A 27644-nucleotide genomic window follows, 5' to 3' on the forward strand; every position below is an offset into this window, starting at 1 on the left:
AACTGCTATAGGATGAACGAATAGCAGAGGAGAGACGGAAAGAAGGGAAAAAGGGGAGGAAGGTGACCGGAGGAATGAGACTTATGTAGTGGAGGGAGAAAGGGAGAGAGGGAGAGGAACACGATAGAAATGTTTGCCGTTGATGCTGTGAGTCCGTAAGATGTCTACATATACCCCGCCGACAGAGAGTGATGGATAGGCGGGGGACGGAGAGGCGGTGAACGGCAGTGTTATGGGATAGACAAATGGCTGAAGGGGAGCGGACGGCTGGAAGTGGTGGCGTTAGGGACGGAGGAAGGAGGCTTAGAGGGGCAGGGAAGGGAAGGGCCCGGAGTGAATGGGGGGTCACGAGGGCCTTACCTGTAGGAATTAGATTACCTGGCGGGGGAGACTCATGCCCCCATCACGAGCAAATGCCCCGTCGTTTGTCCTGGTCCTGCGTCTATGGCCTTGGGAGACACGCTTGGACCGACAGAGAGAGAAAGGAAGGAGGAGGAGGTGGTTGTGGTGGTGGTGGTGATGGTGGTGGTTGCTCAAGTGATTAAATGATCCGGAAGTTTAAATTCTCGCACACTTGAATTAATTTGGTTTTCATGAAGGTTTGTTTTGCATTACTTTAAGAACATAAGAACATAAGAACGCAGGAGTCTACAAGAGGCCGGTAGGCCTGTACGAGGCAGCTCCTTTGACCCTAAGCTCCCGTGTATCTAACCCCACCTAATATCGCTGTCCATGAATTTATCTAGTCTATTTTTGAATGTGACAATTGTATTGGCACTCACCACATGACTGCTAAGCCTATTCCACTCATCCACCACCCTGTTAGTAAACCAATTTTTGCCTATGTCCCTGTTGAATCTGAATTTATCCAGTTTAAACCCATTACTTCGTGTCCTACCCGATTCTCTTACCAACAAAACCTTATGAATGTCTCCCTTATTAAAGCCCTTCATCCATTTATAAACCTCGATCATGTCTCCACGCACCCTTCGCCTTTCTAGAGAATGCAAGTTTAACTGTTTGAGTCTTCCCTCGTATGGCAAGTTTCTCAACCCTGAATCATCTTAGTCATTCTCCTCTGCACCGATTCTAACATTTTGATATCCATTCTATAGTAAGGTGACCAGAACTGAACCGCATAGTCAAGATGAGGTCTAACTAATGCTAAATATAGTTTGAGGAAGACTTCAGGGCTTCTGTTACGCTCCTTGAAATAAATCCCAGTACCCTATTAGCTCGATTTCTAGCTTGAATGCATTGTGCCCTTGGACGGAGATCAGAGCTCATTAAGACCCCTAAATCCTCTCCTTTTAGACCTACTTATGAGAGTGTCATTTAAGCAATAGTTATGTGAGGGTTGTTCCTACCTACACTCAGAATACTGCACTTCCCTACATTGAACTCCATCTGCCATTTATCCGCCCAGTCATATAATCTGTTGAGCTCACCTTGGAGAATACTAGCGTCCTGATCCGACTCAATTACTCTACCGATCTTGGTATCATCTGCAAATTTACTAACATCACTACTAATTCCTGTATCTAAGTCATTGATCATTGATTTGCACTCTTTGCTTCCTATTGCTAAGCCACGCCTTGACCCAGTTCAAAACTTTACCCTCTACTCCGTGAGCCTGTAATTTAAGCAACAGTCGTTGGTGAGGAACTTTGTCAAACGCTTTACTAAAATCAAGATAGATTACATCATAATTTTCATCTCTGTCAACCGCCTCAAATACTTTATTGTAGAAGGACAAGAGATTGGTGAGGCATGACCTACCTTTTGTGAACCCATGCTGCGAGTCGTGAATTAAGCTATGTTTCTCTAAATGCTCCCGAATGTTCCTGGCTATTATGGACTCCAGCATCTTCCCTATAACCGATGTTAAGCTAATTGGGCGATAGTTTGAAGCAACTGACCTGTCCCCCTTTTTAAAAATCGGCGTCACATTAGCTACTTTCCATAGGCTCGGCACATAGCTAGTATTTACCGACATCTTAAAGATGTCGGTTAGTGGGTCACTGATTACATCACCTAACTCCTTTAATACCCTCGGAAATATCCCGTCAGGACCTGGCGACTTGTTCTTCTTAAGCTTATCTATCTCATCCTGAACTACTTGCCTGGTAATGATTATATCCCTCAATTTATCGCCATCCCCGCCCTCGTACACCTGATGTGCTTAATGATTTCAGGTATGCATGCGTGTAAGTAGGGCTCTCTCTCTCTCTCTCTCTCTCTCTCTCTCTCTCTCTCTCTCTCTCTCGATCAACTCCAGAAGAACATTTTTTTTATCGTTCAGCATTTTTCTTGGATGAGACACTGAACCATCATCACCACCACCACCACCACCACCACCGCTGCCACACCTGTCCTCACCGCCACACCTTTCGTCTTGTTTACTATTGCTTCCCATTTTTTCGTATGCTTCTGAACGAGAGAATATATTCCATTACGCGGCGTGGGAAACAAGGTGGTCAGCGGAATGGAGCGGGGAACGAGAAGACAACAATATACACAGCGACAAAAACAACAACCGCAACAACAATAACAACAACAACAATACCAAAGCACAACAAGAACAGCTGAACGAAACAAAGAATACGAAAAAAAATAACCCAACGAAAATTATAAAAGAAAGAAAAAAAGCTGTAAAAAAACAGGAAAAAGAAAAGAAAACACATATACATAAAAGGCATAATTTAAAGTAAGAAATAATCGACATAGAAGAGGAAAGAACTACACAGACATATTTGGTAAAACAGCAAGAGAACATCATAAGAGGGGAGGAGATAAAAGGAAAGAGAAAGAAGGAATGCAAGAGGAGGATGCAAAGAAGTAGAAAGAATAATAATAATAAGAATAAGAAGAAGAAAAAGAAGAAACCGCAGAGGAATTAGACGATGGAGGAGAAAGAGGAAGGAAGGAAGGAAGGAAACGAGAACGAGAAGGAATAAAAGGATGAACAAGGAAGAACAATACGAGGAGGAGGAGGAGGAGGAAGAGGAGAAAGAGGAAAAGGAAAAAGGAAGGAATGTTAGGAAACGAAAACAAGAAGAAAATAACAACGGGCAAGAAGGAACAAAAGGAAGAGAACGAGAAGGAAGAGGAAAAGGAGAAAGAGCGGACTAAAGAGAATGAGGAGGAGGAGGAAGCGGCGGCGGGTGGAAAGGAGAGAGGATAGGGAGGGAGGGAGGGAGCCGAAGGACAGCGGAGGCCAGGGTAACAAGGAGGCGTGGCCTGGGGAAGGAAAGGGAAGAGGTATAAGGGAAGTGAAGGGCCGGAAAATTCGCTGGTTTCTGGCCCGCGTTTGGATTACTTAAAGGAAAGGAAATGCCTAATGGTCTTATAAGAGCTTATGTCACGCGTAATAGGATTGGGAATTTTATGTAATTATCAGGTGGGAGGGAAATTTTCTTCAGAGAGAGGCAGAGGAGGAGAAGCGGGAGAAGAAGAAGAAGGAGGAGGAGGAGGAGGAGGAGGAGGAGGAAGAAGAAGAAGAAGAAGAGGAGGGAGACCTTGTTATCAGGCCATTTTCTGTTTGTTTTTAATCAAGGTTGTTTGCCGGGCTACACTCCGTCACCAACTTTACCACCACCACCACCACCACCGTCTTCACTACCACCACTATCTCCAGCATCCTCAGCGTCACCATCGGCATCACCACCACCACCTCTACTACTACAACCTCCACCACTATCACCACCAACATTTTCACCACCTCCATCACAACCTTCGCCCCATCCTCCTCCTCCTCCTCCTCCTCCTCCCGTGTTAAAAGGTGGTTTGAGTGGCATGGAAGAGGGTGATTAAGAAGTGTGTGTGTGTGTGTGTGTGTGTGTGTGTGTGTGTGTGTGTGTGTGTGTGTGTGCATCAAAGAAAGTCTGCAGCAAAAGAATATTGATGATTTACGTGAAGGAGAGAGATTGGGAGAGTGAGATGAGATGGGAGAGAGAGAGAGAGAGAGAGAGAGAGAGAGAGAGAGAGAGAGAGAGAGAGAGACAGACAGACAGACAGACAGACATATCCCTCCCCCCCCATTCCCCCCCCACAACCTACTCCCCAAACACGCACAAACTCGAACAGAAAAAAAAGAGAAAAAGAAAAACCGAAAAATAAAGGAAAAATAAAACACAGGCTACTTTGAGGACCTTCCCAAAAATATCCTGCTTCGAAACCTTCTTATTTTCCGTGTGCCCGAGGAGGAGGAGGAGGAGGAGGAGGAGGAGGAGGAGGAGGAGGAGGAGGAGGAGGAGGAGGGAGAATAGTCGGAAAAGAAAAAGAGGGAGACAGAGACACACACAGAAATAGAATGAGAGAGAAAAAGAGTGGATGGGAGAAAGGAGGGAAAGAGCAAGGGAGGGAGGGAGGCAAAGTAGGAAGAAATGAAGGAAGGAAGGAAGGAAAAGAGGAAGAGGAGGAGGAAAGGAGGAGAGAAGGAGGGAGGCAGAGAAGAAAGGAAGGAAGAAAGGAGGAAAGAAGGAAAGGTGGAAGAGGAGGTATGAGATGGAGGAAAAGGTTTAGGAGAGACGAACAAGAGAAAGAGAGGGAGGGAAGAAACGAAGGGAGGAAAGGAACAGAGGAGAAAGAGGAAAGGAGGTGTGAGGGAGAGAGAGAGTAAGGAAGAGGGGGTAGAGGGGGAGAGGCGAACCGGATCAGCACCTTAATAGACGTTTTGGGCAATTAACGAAGCGGTAACTGACCAGGGCGCTATTTGCAGGCAGGTGAGGCGGCCAGGTGAGGGGAGGAGGAGGTGGTGGGGATGGTGGTGGGAGGAAAGGGGGAGAAAGAGAAGGCCCTGTGTGTGTTTGTGTGTGTGTGTGTGTGTGTGTGTGTGTGTGTGTGTGTGTGTGTGTGTGTAAGGATGGTGTGGGAAGGTGCGTGTGAGGAAAGGAAAGTGTAAAAAAAAAACACGCACTCTTTAGAGAGAGAGAGAGAGAGAGAGAGAGAGAGAGAGAGAGAGAGAGAGAGAGAGAGAGAGAGAGAGAGAGAGAGAGAGAGAGAGAGAGAGAGAGATGTTTTATACTGCGTGAATAGAATGCAAAGATGATATTTTTTGTATCTTAGATGAATGTGTGGAATAGATGGAGAGAAGAGATGAGAGAGAGAGAGAGAGAGAGAGTGTGTGTGTGTGTGTGTAGTCACGTTATATAAGAATTAGGCTTCGTTGAATTAAAAAATAAAAGAAACACAGAAATTGGGAAGGTGAAAAGGATGAGAGAGAGAGAGAGAGAGAGAGAGAGAGAGAGAGAGAGAGAGAGAGAGAGAGAGAGAGAACGGAAAAAGAAGAGGAAGAGGAACTGAACCAGCAAAAATCAACAAACAAACGAATATATCTAAACAAAAATATAAGATAAACGAAAACCTTCATATCTATTCACCTATTTCTTCTTCCTTCGTATCTCTTTCTTTTATATACATCTCTCTCCCTTTTCCATTCCTTCCACTAACCAACTCTCTCTCATCTCTCTTCTTCCTTACAGCCTTCTCTATACATTTCCTTAACTACATCTTTTCTAACTTTCCTTTGCGCTTTTTTTTCTCTCCCTTCCTCTTCTCTAACCTTCTCTTCCATCCATTCCCTTCCCTTCTCTTCCCTTTCCTTCCCTTGCCTTCCCTTCCCTTTCCATCCCTTCCCTTCACTTCCCTTCCCTTTCCTTCCCTTCCCTTCCCTTCCCTTCCCTTCCCTTTTCTTCCCTTCCCTTCCCCTCTTCTTCTCTCTTCTCTCTTCGTTTCTTTGCTAATATTTTCTTTTTTTCTCTTCACCTTTTCCACTCCCCTCTATCCACTTCCCTGACCATATCCTTTCGAACCCATCCTTACCATACTTTCTCTATCTTCCTTCCTTTCCCTCTCACGCGCCCCGTCCCCATATCCCATCCCATGACAAGGCCAGATCCCATGTACCTAAGACGCTCTGCCTGCCTGCCTGTCCCGGTGCATCCTTGGTGCCTGCCCAGGACACCGCGGTAAAAGGGAAAGTATTTGAGGCACACGCAGCAGAAATGGCATCCAGGTGGGGCGGCGCACAGGTAAAGCGGAAGGAATGGTATAATGTTGGTATTTTTGGTGTTGGTGGTGTTGGTGATGATGGTGGTGGGGTGGTGAGGGTGGTGAACGGAAGGAGTTGCAGTAGTAGTGCGTAATAGTAGTAGTAGTAGTGCGTAATAGGAGTAGGAGGAGGTGGTGATGATGGTGATGGTGGTGTTGGTGGTGGTGAGGGAAGAAGAGGTGTAGGAGGAGGCGGAGGAGGAAAGGAAACAGCGAAGAAGAGAGAAGAAGAGAGAGAGAGAGAGAGAGAGAGAGAGAGAGAGAGAGAGAGAGAGAGAGAGAGAGAGAGAGAGAGAGAGAGAGAGAGAGAAGCACATAGCGATGGATGAAGTATGGATAAGACATTTGCTTTTTAGGTGGGCTATCCTTGTGTGTGTGTGTGTGTGTGTGTGTATAAACGTGTACGCATTTAATTAACACACGCAAAACACTAAAACTCTTCGAAATAGTTAAGTTTTTTTATTCCTCTTCAAAGTTCAGCAAATATAATAAGATGAAGCCGCTAATAACATAACATATTTAAGTAGGCGAGCTAAGAATAACCTGAAATCGGATTACAGAGTTGAAGCCTGCCAGGAAAGGTGGAGAGGAGGGTTAGGGGCGAGGGGAGGAGGGTGGGAGAGGATGGAAAAGATGAAGGGCAAGGTGAGGAGGAGGACGAGGATGAGGAGGAGGAGGAGGAGGAGGAGGAAGGAGTAAAAGGTTTGGAGGAAGATATAGGAAGGCGTTTAGAGATGGGAAGAAGATTTGAAAGATAGAAAAAAAAACTTAAATTAGAGGGGAAAAGGTCAATGGGCTTATTATTATTATTGATATTATTATTATTATTATTATTATTATTATTATTATTATTATTATTATTATTATTATTATTATTATTATTATTATTATTATTATTATTATTATTATTATTATTATTATTATTATTATTATTATTATTATTATTATTATTATTATTATTATTATTATTATTATTATTATTATTATTATTATTATTATTATTATTATTATTATTATTATTATTATTATTATTATTATTATTATTATTATTATTATTATTATTATTATTATTATTATTATTATTATTATCTCCATCATCATAATTCTATCGCCTTATCCTTTTTATCAATTAGTGTTCATCTGTTAGCTATTTTTAAGTTATCGGTTTTATTATTATTATCATCATCATTTTATCTTCTCATCACTTTCTATCCATTTTTATTCATTGTTTTACTTTATTTATTTTTTGTTTTATTGATTTGCATTTGTTCATTTGCATAATTCATTTTGTTAGCTATTTTTTAAGGCATATGTCTCACTTATTATCATTATCATTTTATCTCCTTATCTTTTTATCGAGTGTTATTCACTTGTTTACTACTTATAATTTTTTTCATCTTTTCAGCGGGGTAAGCGTGTTGGTGCCCCGTAAGAAGGAAGGATGTGCCAAGTGAACCGTCAAGGAAGGGTGTTACGGCGTGCTTCGGTAAGTGTTGAGCGTGGGTGCATGATGAGTGTTGCTATTTCCAGGTAGTTGTAATTTTGTATTGATTGTGTGTGTAACTTATTACTTCGACATGGGTAAGGACATATATCTTGTAGTTTTAGCACATTATCAATTATTTCGTCCACGATCAGATGGTGTAGACTGACTTTATGTACAATCGCTGCCAGAACACTGCAAAAAGAAGGAATCGTAATAAACTTGAATAACGTTGTGTAGCTATTGCTGGCAGCCATGCGTGAGCCGGTAATGAGGCTTGGCTCCCATGATTATTAACTTTATACAGTTTTTCCCTAAAACGCAACCCTGACTAAAAGTTTGTGCAAGTACAGAGAATATAATTGGTTCTCTAATTAACATGGGAACTATTAACATTATCGCTGCCACAGCCTCGTTAGTTCAACATGAAAGCAAATTAATAAGATTGTTACAATATAATGAGAAAGCTAAATAGCGTATAAAACGTTATTACTGCAAGAAGTAACTTCATAAAAAGGACAAAAATATATACGCCCAGGTGTGGAGTGGGAGACGAGTTGCTCACACTGAACCTTACTCACGGAGGGACCGTTTCTACAGGTAAAATGTAACTAACGATCATGGGGCTGAGTCACCAACAAAACACCCATCAGCCGAGCCCTGTGTTCACACCCTAAATCTCTGCTGTGCGGCCGGCGCGCCAGCCACTCCACGAAAGGGTTTTAGAACACATTAATGGCTAAATTATTGATAATACGGCATTAATAACAGACAAAACAGTAACAGCTCCACTGGGAATAATAATAACATTAATAAAAATGATATTCCCAATGACAATAACTATGATGATAATGTTTTGTTAATAATAATAATGATAATAATGATGATGAAAATAATAATAATAATATGTATTGATAATAATGATAATGATTCGTGATTCCAGTCTTTATTATTATTATTATTATTATTATTATTATTATTATTATTATTATTATTATTATTATTATTATTATTATTATTATTATTATTATTATTATTATTATTATTATCATTTCTGTCATTATCATTGTTTTCATAATAAATATTGAGAGGCAGACGAACACGACAGGCGTAAAGAAACAACGTAAAACAACAATTAAACAGCATGAAGGATTTATTTTCCTGTGTGGGTGTTACAACGAGGAAAATTAATATTTCCTACTTTCTGTTTTATCATATCATCATTTCAAGTTACATTCCCTTACATAAAATTCTTCTTCTTTTTCTCCTCCTCCTCCTCCTCCTCCTCCTCCTCCTCCTCCTCTTCCTCTTCAACATAATTCTCCTCGTTGTCCTCGTCCTCCTTCGCTTCCTTCCCATTATACACACTCTCTCTCTCTCTCTCTCTCTCTCTCTCTCTCTCTCCTCTTCCTCCTCTTCTTCCTCCTCTTCCTCAACATCATTCTCCTTGTCCTCGTTCTTCTCCGCATCTTCCCTTTACTATTTCTTCCTCCTCACCTTCCTCTTCCTCTTCCTCTGTTCCCTCCCCTGGTGCCCGTGCGTCAGTGGCCTCCCCCCCTCCTCCTCCTCCCCCCCTGCGGCTCACCTGGGCAGGGAGGTGGTGGAGGAAGACGGATGCCTCCATCAGTGGTGGTGGGGCGCGCCGTCGGTCACAGAAGCAGGGGAGGGCGAGGGGGGAGGAGGAGGTGGAGGTGGAGAGGAAGAGGGAGAAGGAAGGGTGAGGAAGCGGAGGGGAAAGGGAAGCAAGATAGGGTGTGTGTGTGTGTGTGTGTGTGAGAGAGAGAGAGAGAGAGAGAGAGAGAGAGAGAGAGAGAGAGAGAGAGAGAGAGAGAGAGAGAGAGAGAGGCTGATAGAGAAGTGAGTCTCAGAGAGAGAGAGAGAGAGAGAGAGAGAGAGAGAGAGAGAGAGAGAGAGAGAGAGACGGAAAAGAAGGAGGAATGGAGAAGAATACAGAAGGAGAGGAAGGAGATGATAAAGATAGGAAAAAGGATAAGACAGAGAAGGAAAGATAGGAAGATGAAGGAAAACAGGAAGAAGGGAAGAACTAAAGCGAGTAAAAAAATGTTAACATGAAAAGAAAAAAAAAGAAAGAAGGAAGAAGTAAGGAAAGAGGGAGATAGACGCATGCAGGTAAGGAAAGAGAGAAGGCGAAAGAGACACAGAGAGAGGGAGAGAAAGAGAAAAAGCGAGAGAGGAAGGAAGGACGGAGGGGGATGGCGGGAGGACGGGGCGAGGGATGACCCCCCTGATACACTCCTACATTTGTTCGCCGCTGCCCAGAATTTTTATCGTCACTTAAACTTTTCCGGAGAAGGTGTAAGCTCTCCTTCTCTGGCCGTTTGGTCCGGCGGAGGGATCTGGCATACTGTATTCCTCCCTCCCTCTCCCTCCTGTGCCATACCCCCTCCCTCCCTCCCTCGTTTCCTCCCTCCCGCCGTTCTCCCTCCGTCGCCTCTGTCTCGCCTGTTTTTATTCCGAGCCAATGGTTTGTTTATGTCCGGGGGAGGGCGGCGAGGGACGGGGAGGCGGCGGCAGTGAGGAGGACGTGGCGCGAGGCTGTTTCTTTTGATGTTAGTGATGATGATGGGTGTTGTTAGGTGGTGGTGTGATGGTGAGGGGGAGAGTAAAGGAACGGGGTGGTGGTGGGTTTTGTTCTTGTGGGGCGAGGTTGTAGTGGTGAGAAGATGATGTGTGTGTGTGTGTGTGTGTGTGTGTGTGTGTGTGTGTGTGTGTAGGGGGGGGTATGTATATTTATCCGTTTTGGGGGTGGGGGGTGTACGTGACTGATGTTGATGTCACAAGAAAGTTTAAAACACATGGAAAAAAAACACACCAACGTTAACACTTACTGGAATGATAAACACAAATATATAAAAAAACAGAAAAACACTCAGCGTATTTAGTCACTGTGAGCTTACTCTCTTTACTTGTCAAGAATAAGAGCAAGCAAGTAAATACCACTTTAAAAATGAAAAGAGTAATATACCACTAGAATATTTTTAACCTCATGCTAAATATTGCTCATAATAGTCGGGTAAATATTACAGAAGATAATTTATGTTCAGCAGTATTCCTTGTGTTTTATTTTCTTGCATTACTGCAAGGAAATAAAGTTCAGAATATAGCAGGATGAAAATAAAAGGGGAAATGGAACGTGAAAGAACGAATCACTAGAATAATCCCAACGTCGCAACAGCATCCATTCTACCCACATTACATAAAGCCCGCCCACAACAACACCCACATCTAGCATTGAGATCCATAACTTCATCCACACCCACACCAAGCCCACCTCCACACTGACATCTGCATCTCACACTCGTCTGGTCATTCCAAACCCACACGCCGCCTAACCCTCCCCCGCCTCCTAACACCCGGTGTGGGGCAGAATTCGTTCCCTCGCGCTCCTCACTTGCTGCTTGTGTGTCATGGAAGCGAGGGCTGAGAATAAAAAAAATATACCTATAAATAAAAGGATGGGGAAAAGAAAACAAAATAGAGAAAAGAGAATTATAAAATTGGTCGGCGCTAAGCTTAGGGATAAAAAAAACAATTCGTGGTCTGTGTTGCGACAGAAAAATCGTGCCGAGCATAAAGGATGAAGAAAAATATTAGTGGGAAGAGAGGAAAAAAACTGATTGGTAGGCAGTGGAAGTATTAAGAAAAATGTCGTCGTTAGTGGAAGGATATATATATATATATATATATATATATATATATATATATATATATATATATATATATATATATATATATATATATATATATATATATATATATATATATATATATATATATATATATATATATATATATATATATATATATATATATATATATATATATATATATATATATATATATATATATATATATATATATATATATATATATATATATATTATTTATCAAGTGGTGTACAGTATTACTCGTATATTTTTCTCGTTATTTGCTACGTACTTTTGAACATTTCAATTAAAACAAAGCCAACACAAATGAAATAATTTATCCTCCTCTTGGTGCTACTTCTCAGGGTTTGTTTTCCTGTGTACATCATCCTTGTGTCTTCAGAAGAATTCTTTGCCACACCTTGAGAAAATAATGATAGTTGGTATTATAATTATAATAATAATAATAATAATAATAATAATAATAATAATAATAATAATAATAATAATAATAATAATAATAATAATAATAATAATAATAAATTCACACACACACACACACACACACACACACACACACACACACACACACACACACACACACACACACACAAGAGCAGCCCGGCGGTGTGTCATACGCCGAAAAAGAAAAATAACAACACACAATTCACAATATCAAATCTGAATAAATAAATAAAGGAATTAATGAATATATATACAAAGAAATATATCACGCACACAACAATATTATTTTTCCCCTCTTTTTTTCCCATTTTCTTTTACACAAATCTAAATGCTCCCCAAAAAACAACAACAATAACGCAAATAAAACAGAGAACGAAATGAGTGGACGTGATGAAATGCGAAACGTAACTGTATGACATATTTTTGACTTACATTTATTTTTTTATTTTTTTTTATCCCGTTGCTTTTTTTTTTCCTTTCCCGTCTTTTTTTTAATTTCTCTCTCTTCTTCATCTGCGTGACGGGGAGAAGAATACCCAAACATTTTTTTTGACACTTTTCAATTTCTCCACCCCGTCAATTTTTTCCCGTCTATTTTTTTCCCTTTCTCTCTCTTCTTCATCTACGTGACAGGGAAAATTATACTCGAACATTTATTTTCGACTCATTTTTTTTAACCCGACACTTCTTTCCTTCCCAGTCTATTTTCTTCCCTTTCTTTCTCACTCCTTCATCTGCGTGACAGGGAGAGTAATACCCGAACATTTCTTCCCCGTCCCGTGTTTAATTCCTCCCCCCGTCACCTTATCTCCAGCCTCCCCCTTCTGTCTGTCTGTCTGTCTCTCTGTCTGTCTCTTTTTCTGTGTTTTTCTTCATCAAGGCGTTGAAGGGAGGAAACACGTGTATTAGTCTCCTCCTTCCTGTCAGTAACTAAAGGGTGATGGAGGGAGAAAGGGAGGGAAAAAGGGGAGGGAGAGAAAGGGAGAGGGAGAGGGAAGGAGAGGGCGAGGTAGGGAGAAGAGAGGAGGGAGGTGGAGAGATGGAGATGGAAAGAGTAAAAAAAAGAGAAATGAAAATGATTGAAAAGAAAAATAAAGAAAAAAAGGACTAAATGAATAAGGAAAATAATAAAAAGGAGTAATAAAAAATAATAATAAACGAAGAGAGGTGAAAGAAAAAAAAGAAAAAAGGAAAGCGAATAAGAAAATGAAATGAAAAAAAATAATGAGAGAGAGAGAGGCGGTGACAGGTGAGCCACGCGTCTCTCCGCCTACCTGGGAAACTAAAGAATTCATGCGTTATTATTTCTCCCCACCTCCCACTTTGTCGCCCTCCGCTTGCAGCCTTTCTTTTTCTTTTCTCCCATGAACATTTGCTCTTTTCCGTTCCTTGACACACTTTATATATCATCGTTTTATTGCTTCATGCCTCTTTTTTCTGTTCATCTTTCTATACATCTTTTTGTGTGTGTAGATTAGCGTTGGCCTTCGTTTTGCTCCTTCCCGACCTTTAACACTTTATTTTTTTCTTTTAATTGCTTCACGCTCTCATTTTCTTCATGTTCAACACTTTATTTATCACACCATTGCTTCATGTTCTCTTTTTCCTCCTTTTTTTCTTTTTCTATTTCTTTTTCCTCCTTTTCCATTCTTAACACACTTCATTTATCACGTAATTGCCTCACGCTTTCTCTCTTTTTTTTTTACTTATTTTTTTATTTGTGTAGACCAGTGTGTGTTTCCGTTTCGCTCCTTTCCGATACGTAACACTCTTTATTTATCTGTTTTTATTGTTTCCTGCTCTTTTTATTACTTGGTTTGTCGTTTCTTATTTCTTTTTCCTCCGCTCCGTTCCTTAACACACATTCTCTATCATATTATTGTTTCATGTTTCATTTTTTTTTCTAGCTCTGCTTTTTATGTTTTCCTTTTCTTTATTATTTTTTTTTGCGTTCCTCTCCGTTCCTTTCCTTTTTGTTCCTTAACAAAATATATCTTTCATATTTTCCTTTTTTTTTTTATATAGATTTGGTGTCCTTATTTTTCCATTTTTTTGTATATAGCAGCGTTTGTTTTCGTTCAATTTCTCTCTGGTTCTTAACATTTTTATATCTCACTTTATTTTTTCATGCTCTCTTTTTTCCTTAGTTTCGCTGTCTATATTTTCCATTTTTCCACACGGCAGCGTTTAGTGTCATTCATTTTTACACACACTATCATCCCCAACACTTTATCTATCACGTTTTCGCGTTACGCTCTCTTTCTCATAGTTTTGCTCTCCATATTTTCCTCTTTTGCGTAGGCAGCGTTTAGTTTGTCAGTCATTCTTTTTAACGTATATTAGCTTCAATACAAAAGGTTAGTGGTGAGTTTTATAATCTAATCGTTTTGAGACCAGTAACGAAAGATTCTGGGATGTGGAAGTGAGTGGGAGTGAGTGCGAGTGAAGAGCTTTTGTTTCCTGTTTTCATTTTTTTCTTGTTTTGCTCGCTACATTTTTCTCTTCTTTATTACTCTTTTTTTTGCGTTCCTGTCCGTTCCTTTCCTTTCTTTTCCTTAACACCCTTTATCTTTCACGCCATATCTTCATGTTTTCCTTTTTTTTTAGTTTCTCGACAGTCATCGTTCACCCCTTGCTCACCGATTATATTTGTCAGTGATAATGTACATATAATACTAAAAATAAAACGGAAAAGGTTACCCCCCCCCAAAAAAATCGTATTATATGTAAGTCAAAACCTCGCTGCATTAAACAATATGAAACTCTAACAAATACAAACGAATTGAAACGGAAGATATTTTTATGAATGTGTTTTCAGTGCTTTCTGATCGTTGTTCGTGTTTTCTTCTTTTTGTTATTTAATCACCCTTGTTACGTTTCTTGGTTCAGGAATACGAAAGGAAATAATAGACCAGACCTGATAAGGCAGGAGAAAAATACAGTGGGAGTTGATGTTGAGAACTGAATGCGAGATGTACCGGAAAGGATTACGTGGAGGGAGGATGTTGTGTAAAGGCTGTGGTATGAGATAGATATGAGGAGGTGTTGCCGCCAAGACTGAGGGAAGACTAAGAACCGTATTACTAAACATTTCGTCGCCCAAGTTCACATATTTGACAATGCTTTCGTAGGAGTTTTAGGCATTTCTAGGAGTAGTTTTATGAGCCTGGTGGTAGTTTGACCCTTCTTCTGTACCATGAACCTAGAGAAACCCTCACTAGAACCCGATTGACCCCCTCTTTGACCTTCAGAAATAGTTGATGTGAGAACCGAAAGTGTCTTATATGATACCGACCTAAAGATAACAGCAAATAGAGAAGTAGGCAGAAAATAAGCAGTTAATGGACGAGTAGGTTGAAAGTAAGTTGAAAATAGACAAGTAGGTGGAAAGTAAATAGAAAATAGACCAGTGATTAGAAAATTAATAGGGTAGATAATAAGCAAAAAAAAAAATGATACGTAGGTAGAGAGTAAGAAGAAAATAGACAAGTAGGTATAAAATAAGCAGTTAATTGACGAGTAGGTAGAAAATAAGCAGTTAATAGACAAGTAGGTAGAAAGTAAATAGGAAATAGACCAGTGAGTAGAAAACTGACAAGGCAGATAATAAGCTGAAAAAAAAGACACGTAGATAGAGAGTAAGAAGAAAATAGACAAGTAGGTAGAAAATGAATAGAAGCTAGACTAGTAGATAGAAAATGAGTGGGAACTAAAGTATGTAGAAAATAAAGTGAATAAAAAGTGCATAGAAAATTAATAGTTAGATGGCAAATTAATAGAACATAGACACGTAAATAGAAAATAAGAAGAGTAGGTACATAAGTAAATAAGTAGAAAATGTGAAGGATATAGTGTAGACAGGAAATAAGGTAGGTAGAAGATGAACAGAAAATACTCAGGTAGAAAACGGACAAGTGGGAGAAAGTGGCGAGCAAACTGAAGCAAGATTAACGAGTGCCTCCGAATCGCTTGCAATATAAAACCACATTCAGAAATAAGCAAACAATATAAACAGAGAAAATAGCAAATATATGAAGAAGAACCAACGTCCTTCACTCCTCAGCCTCTCTTTCTTACTTCCAACCTGTTTATCGTGACTTTCTTTTTCTCCTTCAGCTTTTTTTTTTCCTCTCCTCTCTCTTAACTTTTGCTTCCTCTGTGTTTATTATCCTCTTTATTCTTCTCGTTAAATTTTCAGTCATTATAATCAGTCAAACATATACAACGTGGTGGTGGTTAATAAGATATGACACTGGATGACATTATTTATTCCTTCTATGAGCGACAACGTATCGAAACTGTGTCATAACAAAGCCTAAAAGAAGAACGGGATTATGATGAAACGTTTGCCATTTTCGCATTAATATTTGAAGCGATTTACACGGCTTTTTTTTTTCTCTGCGTATTTGTTTCCGGTATACCTTGCATACAGTTCAGAACATCAACTTTCGCTTTATTTCTCTCATACTTTATCCGATCTGGTCTCCTATTTCCGCCCCGCTGTAAATGCTGTACTCCTCCGCCAAGAAACTCAGCAAGGATAAGAAGGAGCAGAAAGAAATTAACATCATGAAGAGTTTATTTGCTAATCTAATACACTGGAAATAATAATAAAAAAAAGAAAGCAACTAACAAGGATGATGAATGGATGAAAACAGGAGACAGAGGAATGAGGTGACCCACTGTTGAAACAATGAATTAAGGAAACACAAAACAAAACAGACAGAAAAATACAAACTCCTGGTAATGAAATGTTTGAAAACGTATTAAGCTAAACACTAAAAAAGAAGAAGCCAGACCCTAAAGAATAGCCAAAAAACATATTGAAGCAGACAAATGATCAATTAATAAAAAGGGGAAGAAATAGAGAGAAGGAATAGAGTAGAAAAAATAGTTATATATATATTGAAGCAAAGAGATGACAAATGAATGAAAAGGGAATAAAATAACAAAAAAAAATAATATAAGAAAAAAGAAGAAAGGAAGCAGATAGACGATGAACTAAAATAAACGAGAAAAAAATAGAGAAAAAAGAATAGATCCGAAAATTTATTATACGTATTGAAGCAGACAGATATGATTAATTAGTGAAAGATAAAAATATGACAAAAAAGTATATAGAAAAAAAAGAAGAGGAAACAAGAAAGAATAAAAGAATAGAAGAAAGAAAAAGTAAGTAAGGGAAAAATACAAAAAAAAATACAGCCGAAAAAAAAGTTATATACATCGAAGGAGAGGCATGATGAATTAATGAAAAGTGAAAAATAGAAAAATGACGTGGTAAAAGAAAAGAAAGACGAGGGAAATAAAAAGTAGCGGTGTTGCGTGTGCCCCCAGGTGTGAGGGCAAGGTATCTGTCTCTCTCATCACTTATTACCTGGCGATTAATTAGTTACGAGACGGCGGCAGGTGTGACACAGATTTCTTCTTTCTATCACCTTTACCCTCTTGCCATTCTTGTGTGTGTCATTTTTTTTTTTTTACTTTTTCTTTACCATCATTTTTGTCTGTTATTTTTTCATCGTTTTCGTTTTTTTTTCTTCTCATTTCAATTGTTGCTTTTTTCTTCTCTCCTATTTTCTTCTTGTTCTTGTTTTTCTTGTTCCTGTTAATCTTGTTCTTGTTCTTCGTGATCTTCTTCTTTTTCTTCTTCTTCTTCTTCTTCTTCTTCTTCTTCTTCTTCTTCTTCTTCTTCTTTCCAATACACTTATTCTACAGTTGCTTTCCATATTTCTTTCTGGCACTTCTCCTTGCTATACTTTTTTTCTCATTTTCTATCTGTTTCTTATTTACTCTTTTTTCTCACCTCTCTTCCTCTAACTCCTCGCCTCTCCTTTTTTCCAATCTGTCTCTTCCTTATTCTCCTTCGCCATGTTGATTTTCTCTTTTCATGCGTTCAATGTCATCATGTTTTCCTTTCCATGTCGACGATTTGGTTCTTTCATATCTTAATTTTCCTCATGTTCCCTCAGGTAGTCATTCCACATTAAGCATTTTCATATAATTAATTTAGTTATTATTTACTCTTCATCTCCTTCTCCGCTCATTGTGTCTCCTCTTCTTTCTTTTCCCCCCACTCCTCCTCCTTCTCCTGTTCCTTCTTCTCCACATCATTTACATTTTGTCCACTCCCTCGCTTTAGCTTTTTACGGATTATGGACTGTTTCATGTTTCTTTCTTCTCTTCCTTCTTTTCTTTCTCCCTTCCTTTCTTCCATCCTTATTTTCTTCGTTCGTGCTTTCCTTTCCTTCTCCTTTCTTTCCTTGCTGTCTTCCTTTCTTCTCTCTCTCTTTCCCTGCCTTCCAACACATTCTCCTTCCGTCCCTCTTCTTTCGTCCCTCTTTCTCTTCCTCCTTCCTTTCCTCTTTTTTCTCCCTTCCTCATTCCTTCTTTCTTATTCTTCTTTTTCCTTTTCCTTCCTGCGGGTATTCCCCCTGCGAGGCAATAATTCCCAAACAGTGGACAAGGCCTGCGAGGAGGAGGAGGAGGAGGAGAGGAGGAGGAGGAAGAGGAAGAGGAAGAGGAGGAGGAGGGGACAGCAATACAACCTGAAGGTGATATAAATATTTGTCCTTGTTTCCTTCCTTTTTCCTTATTATTATTTTGTTCTTATATTTTTTTGTCTATTTACTCTATTTTTTTTACATCTTTTCTTTCATTTTTTACTTATTTTATTTTTGTTCTCGTTTTTTTGTTCTTGTTTTTGCTTTGTTCTTGTTTTTGTAATTGCTCTTCTTGTTCTTCCTTTTCTTCTCGTTCTTCTTGTTCTTGTTTTTTCCTTTTCTTCTTACTCTTCTTGTTCTTGTTTTTTTCTTTTCTTCTTGTTCTTGTTTTTGCTTTTCTTCTTACTCTTCTTGTTCTTCCTTTTCTTCTTGTTCTTCTTGTTCTCGTTTCTGGTTTTCTTCTTACTCTTCTTGTTCTTCCTTTTCTTCTTGTTCTTCTTGTTCTTGTTTTTGTCTTTCTTCTTACTCTTCTTGTTCTCGTTTTTGCTTTTCTTCTTGTTCTTCTTGTTCTTGTTTTTTTCCTTTTCTTCTTACTCTTCTTGTTCTTGTTTTTTGGTTTTCCTCTTACTCTTCTTGTTCTCGTTTTTGGTTTTCTTCTTACTCTTCTTTTTCTTGATTTTGCTTTTCTTCTTGTTCTTCTTGTTCTTGTTTTTGTCTTTCTTCTTACTCTTCTTGTTCCTGTTCTTGTTTTTCTTCTTGTTCTTCTTGTTCTTGTTTTTAGGCTTTGTTTTATTTTTGTTCTCCACTTGTTTTCTATTCCCTTATTTACTTTTTTTCTGCGTCTTTAACTCAACTAGTAAATAAACGAAAACTGCGTTACATTTCTTTAATTATTGTTGCGTCAATTTGCCAATAGCTTTTTATCTCATTCATCACGGAAACACATCAACATATATTTTTAATTGCTCATATCTATGTACATTTATTGTCTTTTATTGCATATTTAATCAGTGTAATGCAAATTCATATTATTATTATTATTATTATTATTATTATTATTATTATTATTATTATTATACTTATACACACACACATATTACATTAATACACATTATTATTATTATTATTATTATTTTTTTATAAGCATAATTATTATTATTATTATTATTATTATTAGTATTATTATTATTATTATTATTATTATTATTATTATTATTATTATTATTATTATTATTTATGTACACAGTTTGCATGATTTCACATTTGATTTTTTTCTTTTCCTTTTCCTTCCAATTACATATATTTATTAGTGCGTCATTTAGTATTATCCTCGTAATTATATCAACTCTATTATTGTTATAAGTTTTTTCCTATTACTTTCTTTATTCTCTCTCTCTCTCTCTCTCTCTCTCTCCCCCCAGCCCCCCCACCATTTCCTCCATCTTCATTCTATCCTGTGTTTATTTTTTCCTCCTTGTCCTCCTCCCTCATCTTCTCACCCACAAGAATTCTCCTGCTGTTCCTCCTCCTCCTCCCTCCTCCTCCTCCTCCATTTCTTATTGCCTACTTTTCCTCCTCATGCTCCCCATCTTCCGCTTCCTTCTACTGATATTCCTTCCTTTCTCTCTCTCTTCCTCCTTTCCCTTTTCTTCTTCCTACTCAACTTCTATTTTCTTCCTTTCCTTTTTATTTTTGTTTTGTTTCCTCCTGTCTCTCCTCTTCCGTATATTATTTTTCCTTTTCCTCTTCTTCCATCTAATCCTTCTCTTCTTTCTTCTCCTTCTACTTCTCATACTTATCTGTCTCTCTAATTCTTTTTCTCTCCTTTCCTTTCTTTTTTTGCTATTTTTTTTCCATTTCTTTCTTCCCCTTCTTCCCTTCTTATCTTTGCTCTCAGTGTGAAAGTAGGTTTTATCTCCTCCTTTATCATCTTGTCCTTTGCTATCTTTCTCCTCCTCCTGCTCTTCTTCCTCTTGTTTCCTTTCTTCCTTTTTTTTTCCTTTTTTCTTTGTTCAACTTCCTACTTTCAATTTTCGTTTTCCTCCTCCTCTCTCCTTCCTTCTTTTTCTCTCCTTTATCCTCCTCCTCCTCCTCTTTTCTCCTCTTCCTTCTCCCTTTCCTTTTCCTCTTCCTCTCTCTGTTTCGTTTCTCTCCTTTATATATTTTCTTCTGATTTCTTCTCCTTTCCTCCTCTTCATTGACTCCCTTTTCCTCGTCCTCATCCTCCTCATCGTCTTTCTCTTCCTTTTTACTCCTCCTCCTCCTCCTCCTTTTCCAAGTCTCATTATTTTGCTTTTCCATTTTCTTTCGTAATTTTTCCTCTTTACATCTGTCCTCATTCTCTTTTTTCTCCATTTATCCTCTTTCATTGTTCATCTTCCTTTTCTTACACTTTTTTACTTTTCTCCCCTTCTCCTCTTCCTCCTCCCATTACTTTTTTTCTACTCTGCCTTTTCTTTTCTTTTTTCCTATTATTTTTCTTTACTCCTAATTCCCTTTCTTTGCTTCTCCCTTATCCTTTTCATCTTCTTCCTCCATCTCCTTTTTATCCTCCTCCTCCTCCTCCTCCTCCTCTTCCTCCTCTTCCCATTCCCTTCCTACTCCTATTCCTCCTCCTGTTTCGTTTCCTCCTCTTATTTTCTTAATTTAGGTAGATTTTTTTTTTTGTCTTTTCTCCTCCTCATTCATTTTCATCTCCTTTCCCTTATCCTAATCCTCCTTTTTCTCCTCTTCCAGTTCCTCCTCCTCCTCCTCCTCCTCCTCCTTCTCCTCCTCTTCCTCCTCGCCCTGGCCACTTACGGACCGGGAGAAGACCATAAATTTTCTCCCCCACAGAAGCTCGTTAACCCACTACCTGTGCAATTTCTTCCCCGCCACCTGTGCGTCCCCCGTGTTTGGTCACCTGTCTCTCTCTCTCTCTCTCTCCCCATTACCTGTGCAGCGTTTTTTCTTCTGTCCTGAGGAGAAACTGTGTTTATCTCGGAGTCTTTTATTCAGTCCATTTTTCAGATTTATTTTATTTTTTTTTATCTCCTCTCCCTTCTCTCTCTCTTTACGCTCTACTCTTCCTTTCTTTTTTTTTAGGGGGCCTGGAGTGGGGGGCTGTATGTGTTTTCTTCCCCTCTCTCTCTCTCTCTCTCTCTCTCTCTCTCTCTCTCTCTCTTTCGCACGCCGTTTCTATGCGTGAAACTCTGCCATCATCATTCTCTTTACTTTTATTCTCATCTCCTTCCTCCTCCCTCCTCTCTCCTCCTCCTCCTCCCTCCTTGCTGCCCAGTTCATGAATAAGTGAAGGCATTTTTAACCCTTTCTGCTGCCTGTTGCTGAAACATTCATGAGGGAGTAGGTTGAGAATGCTGTACTTGTCTTCCTCCTCCTCCTCCTCCTCCTCTTCCTCCCTCCTCCTCCTTCCTCCTCCTCGTTCTATCTATGCTTTCTCTCTTCTCTCCTTTCCTTTCTTTCCTTTGTGCTTCAGGTTATGTGTGTGTGTTTATGTGTGTGTGTCTGTGTGTGTGTGTGTGTGTGTGTGTGTGTGTGTGTGTGGTGTGTGTGTGTGTGTGTGTACGTTTCTGTGTGTGTGTTAATGCTCTGTGTGTGTCCTCTCGTTTCTTATCTCTTTCTTTGTGTCTATTCATGATCTTTTTTTCCTTTCTCTCGGTCTGCTGTCCCCACCTTTACTTTTTTTCTTCATTCTATACACACACACACACACACACACACACACACACACACACACACACACACCTGGGCAGATCTCCCCATCTTCCCCTGAGCCACTGTAAGCTCTCCCTCCCTCTTTTCTCTCTCTCTCTCTCTCTCTCTCTCTCTGTTATTTTATTTAGTATTATATAAACATACACACAAACACATACTCGTATACACATGGACAGACACAATATCCTGATCCATTTTATATATCAAACTATTATCTTCTGTCAACCCCACTTTTGTCTGTGCTTATCTTTTTCTATTTTTCTTCTGTAACCTTCTGTGTGTCATTGTCTATATTTTTTTCGATTTTCCTAGTAACTTCTATTATCCCAACCTCTGTTTTTTTTAGCCTATTCTTCTCTATTTTCCTGTACAACTCTCTCTCAGACTTACTATACTGCTATCAATACCATCTATACAAGTACTATACAACTATCATTTATTATACAACTATCATGTTCAAAAACTCTATATAAGTAACACGTAATACACTTCAAATGATAAACTTCAATACCTACCTAAACTTTCTCTCTCCTCTCCTCCCCACCTCACACACACACACCTAAGAAACCTGTTACCTCTACCTCTCCCTTACCTTCCCTTAACCTCCCTTCCTCCTTCTCTCCTCTACCTGTGTACCTTCATCTCATTCAGTCTCATCACGCGGGTCGCGGAGAACAATCGTGGAAATTTGTTTGGGAGAAAGAACAAATTGATGGGAAACAAGGAGAGAGACAGAGAGAGAGAGAGAGAGAGAGAGAGAGAGAGAGAGAGACTAAGAAGAAAGAGAAAGGAAAGAAAAGAGGAATGAAAGAAAGGAAAAGAACAGACTGAAATATAAAAAGAAGAGAGGAGGAAGGAGGAGGGAGAAGAGGAAAGAGGAGGAGGAGGAGGAGAGAGAAGAGGAGGAGGGAGAAGGAAAAAGAACATAGGAAGGAAGGATTAGAAAAAAAGTTCTGCCCCATGGAAACAAAGCTACTGAAGGCGCTAGATGCTTAAAAAATATTGAAGAAAAACTGAAGGAATGAATTTGAAGACAGAGGAAAAGAAATAAAAAAAAAAGAAAACTATTAGGCTATTGAAGAAGAAAGAATAGGTAAAAAAAAACACTTGTAATAGACTAAAAATAATAAAATATGCAGTTGAGAGAGAGAGAGAGAGAAAAAGAGAGAGAGAGAGAGAAAAAGAGAGAGAGAGAGAAAAAGAGAGAGAGAGAGAAAAAGAGAGAGAGAGAGAGAAAGAGAGAGAGAGAGAAAGAAGGAAATAAATTATAAAGAAAGGGAGGAAAAAAGATGAAGAAAAAATACAAATGAGAAGGCAGAAAAGAAAGGAGAAGGCGAAAGAAAGAGAGAGAGAGAGAGAAGAGGAAAGAAAGAGAGAAAGAGAGAGAGAGAGAGAGGAAAGAGAGAGGAATGAGAGAAGAGAGAGAATGAAAAAGAAGGAAAGGAAAATATGTAAATAAAATGAAAGGAAGGAGATTAATTTTGTTGGGAAAATACATAAACACATAGAAGAAAATGAGAAGGAAATAGGAAGGGAAGGAAGGAGGAGATAAAGAAAATGAGGGGAAGAAAGAAGATGAAATTGGAAGGAAAGAAATCACATAAGGAAGAGAGGAGAAGAGAAAGGGAGAAGAAAGGAAGAGAGAGAAGGAAAGGAAAAGAAGGAAAAAAAGGAAGAAAATGGAAAGGAAGAAAAAGGGAGAAAGGAGAGAGAGAAGGAAGAGGGTGAGAGGGAGGAAGAAGAGAAGGAGAGAGAAGCAACAGGCAGGATGAGGGCGGGCGAAGACTGATAAGGAGGAGGAGCTGCCTTATCTCTCTTATCAAGCAAGCCGCGTAATAATGCCCATAAAACTGATTGGAACATAAAAGCCAGACAAGCCACAAGCAGCACAGCGCCGCCTCAGAGTTTGAGGAAGAAGTGCTGTGAGAAGGAGGAGAGAGAGAAAGGGAGGGAGAGAGAGGGAGAAAGGTGGTTGAGTGTGTGTATGTGTGTGTGTGTGTGTGTGTGTGTGTGTGTGTGTGTGTGTGTGTGTGTGTGTGTGTGTGTGGAAATTATAAGAGAGGAAAAAAAGAATGAAGGAGATAAATAAACAGAAAGAACCTATGAATGAAGGTAAATGTGTGGGTCTGTCTGTTAGGGACGGAATGGCGGGTAGTGGCTTCTGGTGTCTTGGATAAGGAAAGATAAAAGTTGATGGCATGTTGTGTGAAAAGATGAATACTAGAAAAGGGAGTGGTGTGAAGGATAGATAGGTGAATGGCGTGAAGGAGAGGTATAGCGGGTCAGGTGTTGCTGCGAAGGGGGACAGAGAGTGGATGTTGTCTCAGGGGGTTTAAACAAAGAAGGGATAACGTTGAGCAGCGTGTCTATAGTGTGAAGAGCATACAAGTGAAGGGATTGGTGTGAAGGATAAGGGAGATGGTGTTGATGTGACGGAGGGATAGCGCAGATGTTTCACAGTGGTTCAAAGAAATAGAAATACAGTGAATAGTTCTCGATTCACTTAAAAGAGGATGGAAAAGCTTATTGCAGTCACACAAGAGAGGGAAAGAATGATTCTGAAATAACAATAAAGGGATGAAAGACGAAGAAGCATGAAAGCAACGTTAAAGAAAGTGAAAAAGAATCGTTTAACAGGAAACAAAAAGACCCAAATCAAAGACAAGAGAAAGAAATAAAGAAAACACATAGAGAATTGGAGGAAGAGTATCCAAGAGATTAGGCCATAGGAATTAGAGAGCGAGAGCAATAACAAGTAACAACACCTGGGAAGGAGGATAAGAAGAGGCAGCGTGAAGGATGGAGAATGGGAGAACGAGAAGAAGAAGAAGAGGAGGAGCACGGGCGAAGGGGAGTAGCGGAAGAGTCTACGAAGGCTGCTATGGAAGGGATAATGTATGAATGAGGAGAGATAAATAGGAAAAAAATGTTATGTTAGTAGGAAGAGGCTGTTATGGAAGAGATAAAAAGGAATGAGGAGAGAGAGAGAGAGAGAAGAAAATTATAGTTGCATTGGTAGGATTTAGAGGAGAATATTAGTAAGAGGAAAAGATTCATAAATGCAGAAGATATTTAAGAGTAGTGGAAGGAGGAGGAGGAGGTGCAGAAAGAGCAAAAAAATTAACTACCACAATAATATAAGCAACAAAAAAAGAGAACAAGGCAAGAGGAGGGTATAAAAGACAAAAGAAGACTGAAAAAGAGCTCTGTGGCAGGAGACTAGGACTGAAAAAGAGAATGAATGGAGGAAGAAGAGCAAGAAAGGAAATAGTTCCCGAAAGAATGACTGGTTAAAACATATATACAAAGAAGAACAAGAATAAAAAGAAAACATAAACCGCAGAACAACACACACACACACACACACACACACACACACACACACACACACACACACACACACACACTGGACAGGTTTCCCTCGAAATAATGGACCGTGACCCATAGTTAACCTGGCGAGTGATGTGGTGCGCCTTGACAGTGCCGTGTGTGTGTGTGTGTGTGTTTAAAGTTGTGTTGGAACATTTTGTGCTTTGTTTCTCTTGTTCTTTCTTGTTTCTCTTTATTTTTCTTTCTTATTCATTTGTTTTATTCTATTTTATTATCTATTATTATTTCTTATTTTATTCATTGTTTTCTGTTATTTATTACTGTTTATCATTTAGTCATTATTTCTATTTTCTTATTATTCATTATTTTATTTTTTCTCAGAGTTGAACTAATTTTATCATCTTTTCCCTTCCCTTAGCTTTATCAATTATTCGTAATTCAGATTCCCTTACTGCGCTGTATTTCCTGCTGTTATTGTTTTTTATTTATTTTTTATTGATATACCTTTCGTCGTGTTACATATATTTAACATTTATGCATTAGCTAACACGTCATTCATCTCTTTATTGACTAGAATCATTCTTTCCTCTCCTGTTAACGAGCTGCAATAAAGCTTTTCACATCGTCTTTTAGTTCACTCCGTTCCCCTTCCTCCCCCTCTCCCTCTCTCTTCTTCCCTCTCACTCTCTTCTTTAAATTCCTCCTACTCCTTCCCCTCCTACCTTCCCTTCCTCCTATTCCCATCCTTTCAAATCATTCCTCCCCTCCCTCTCCTCTATCGTTATCTACCTCCTTTACGTTCCTCCCTTCCCTCCTTATCCCCAACCTTCCCCCTTCAATTCGCTGTCTGTTGAGGTCGTTGTTACTCTATTCTACGTTTTCCCTTCTCCCTCTTGCTTCTTTTCATCTAACTCTTACGCTTTTATTTATTATTTTTCTTTGTATTCTGCCTCTCATTATTTTTTATTATTTTGCATTGATATGTCTGTCCTGTCTGTCTGTATATTCCCTTTGTTGGCAATTCTGTTTTCCTTTCCTTTCATTTATTAGTCATTCTTTATTCCATTTACCTTTTTTCTTCTTCAAATTTGCTCAGGTGCATTTCATAATATTTTTTTAATCAGATGATTTCCTACTCTTTTTGCGCTCTCTTTCTATCTCTTTTTCTCTTGTTCTCTCTCTCTGTCTGTCTTTACCTCTCTTACCTGAAACGGAAAAACAAGGAGAAAAGACGAGTTTGAAACAGGAGAGATAGGGAAGGTAGAGAAGAGGAAAGGAGAGAAGGTAAGTAGAGAGGTGAGGGTAGAAAAGGAGAGAGAGAGAGAATGGAGGTGGAAGTGGTAGAGAGGGAGAGTGGAAGGGGTGTCAGGGAGCGGAGGGAGAGTGAAGGAAAGTAAAGTGAAAGGAAGGGAGAGGCATGCAGGTGGGAGGGGCAGAGAGGGATGAGAGGAAGTATAAAAGGAGAGGGAGAGATCAGAGGACGGGGAAGGAGAGGAAGGGAAGAAAAAGGGAGAGGGAGAGGAAGAGGGAAGGAAGGATATGAGAGGAAAGGGCTAGGCAGGGACAGGGAGAAAGAAGGGAGAGCGGAAGCAGGAAAGAGAGGAAATGAAGGAGAGGGGAAGGAAGGGAGGGGAGAAAGACAGGGAGGGAATGGGGTGAGACAAAGGTGGGAAGTAAGGAACCCAGAGAAAGGAGGGAAGGAAATGAGAAGGGGAAGAGGACAAAGGGAGAAGATGGGAGAGAAAGCGAGAGGAGGGAAGGAGGAGGGGAGGGAGTGGGGAGAAAGGGGATAGGAGAAGAGAGGGATGAGGGAGGTTAGGGAAGAGAGAGGGGAGGAGAGGAGGAGAGAGAGCGAAGGAGAGGAGAAGGAAGGGGAAAAGAGGGGAGAGGGAGAGAGGGGGAATGAAGTAGGAGTGACAGAAGGAAGGAAGGGAAGAGAGTGGAGGTATGAGACAGGAAGAGAGAGGAGAGAGAGAGAGAGAGGTGGAGTCAGGGAGAAAAGGACCATGACAGGGACCGCTTTAGTGACGTGGGATTTGATCACAGGAACTCACGCCCGCACACTTCCAATGTCTGCCTCTTCTGCCCTTTCTCTCTCTCTCTCCTCTCTCGTGGTGTGTTTTATTTTCTTCCTTCTGTCGGCTTTTTCTTCCTCCTCTCCTTCTTGGTATGTTCTTTTTTGTTTTACCTTCTTCCTCCTTCCCAGACTCTCATCTCTGTTTCTCTTCTTTTATCATCTTTTACCTCGGTTATTTTCTTTCTTTTATCCTCAGTTCCTCCTCACCTATTTTCTTTTAATTTCTTTTTGTTCTGCTTAATTATTTAATTCTTTTATGTGGCGTTTTTCTTCCTTTATTCTTGTTCTGAATTTTGCTTGTTTTTTTCTATTGTGTATGCGTTTTTATGTTTGGTGACTTTTCTTTTTTTCATCTTGTGTGTGTGTGTGTGTGTGTGTGTGTGTGTGTGTGTGTGTGTGTGTACCTTTGGCTT

At 39.5% G+C, this 27644-nt stretch overlaps 1 long non-coding RNA gene across 1 annotated transcript in view; it reads left to right on the forward strand.

Annotated features, from left to right (window-relative positions):
- Positions 1 to 27644, forward strand: part of LOC127009441 (uncharacterized) — a 95274-nt gene that overhangs the window by 56679 nt on the left and 10951 nt on the right. The window contains exon 3 of the long non-coding RNA XR_007761984.1: positions 7457 to 7537. This is a non-coding gene — a long non-coding RNA (uncharacterized LOC127009441). The remainder of the gene's footprint in view (positions 1 to 7456; positions 7538 to 27644) is intronic.

This window comes from Eriocheir sinensis, chromosome 40 (genome assembly GCF_024679095.1).
Source record: "Eriocheir sinensis breed Jianghai 21 chromosome 40, ASM2467909v1, whole genome shotgun sequence".
NCBI classification, from domain to species: Eukaryota; Metazoa; Arthropoda; class Malacostraca; order Decapoda; family Varunidae; genus Eriocheir; species Eriocheir sinensis.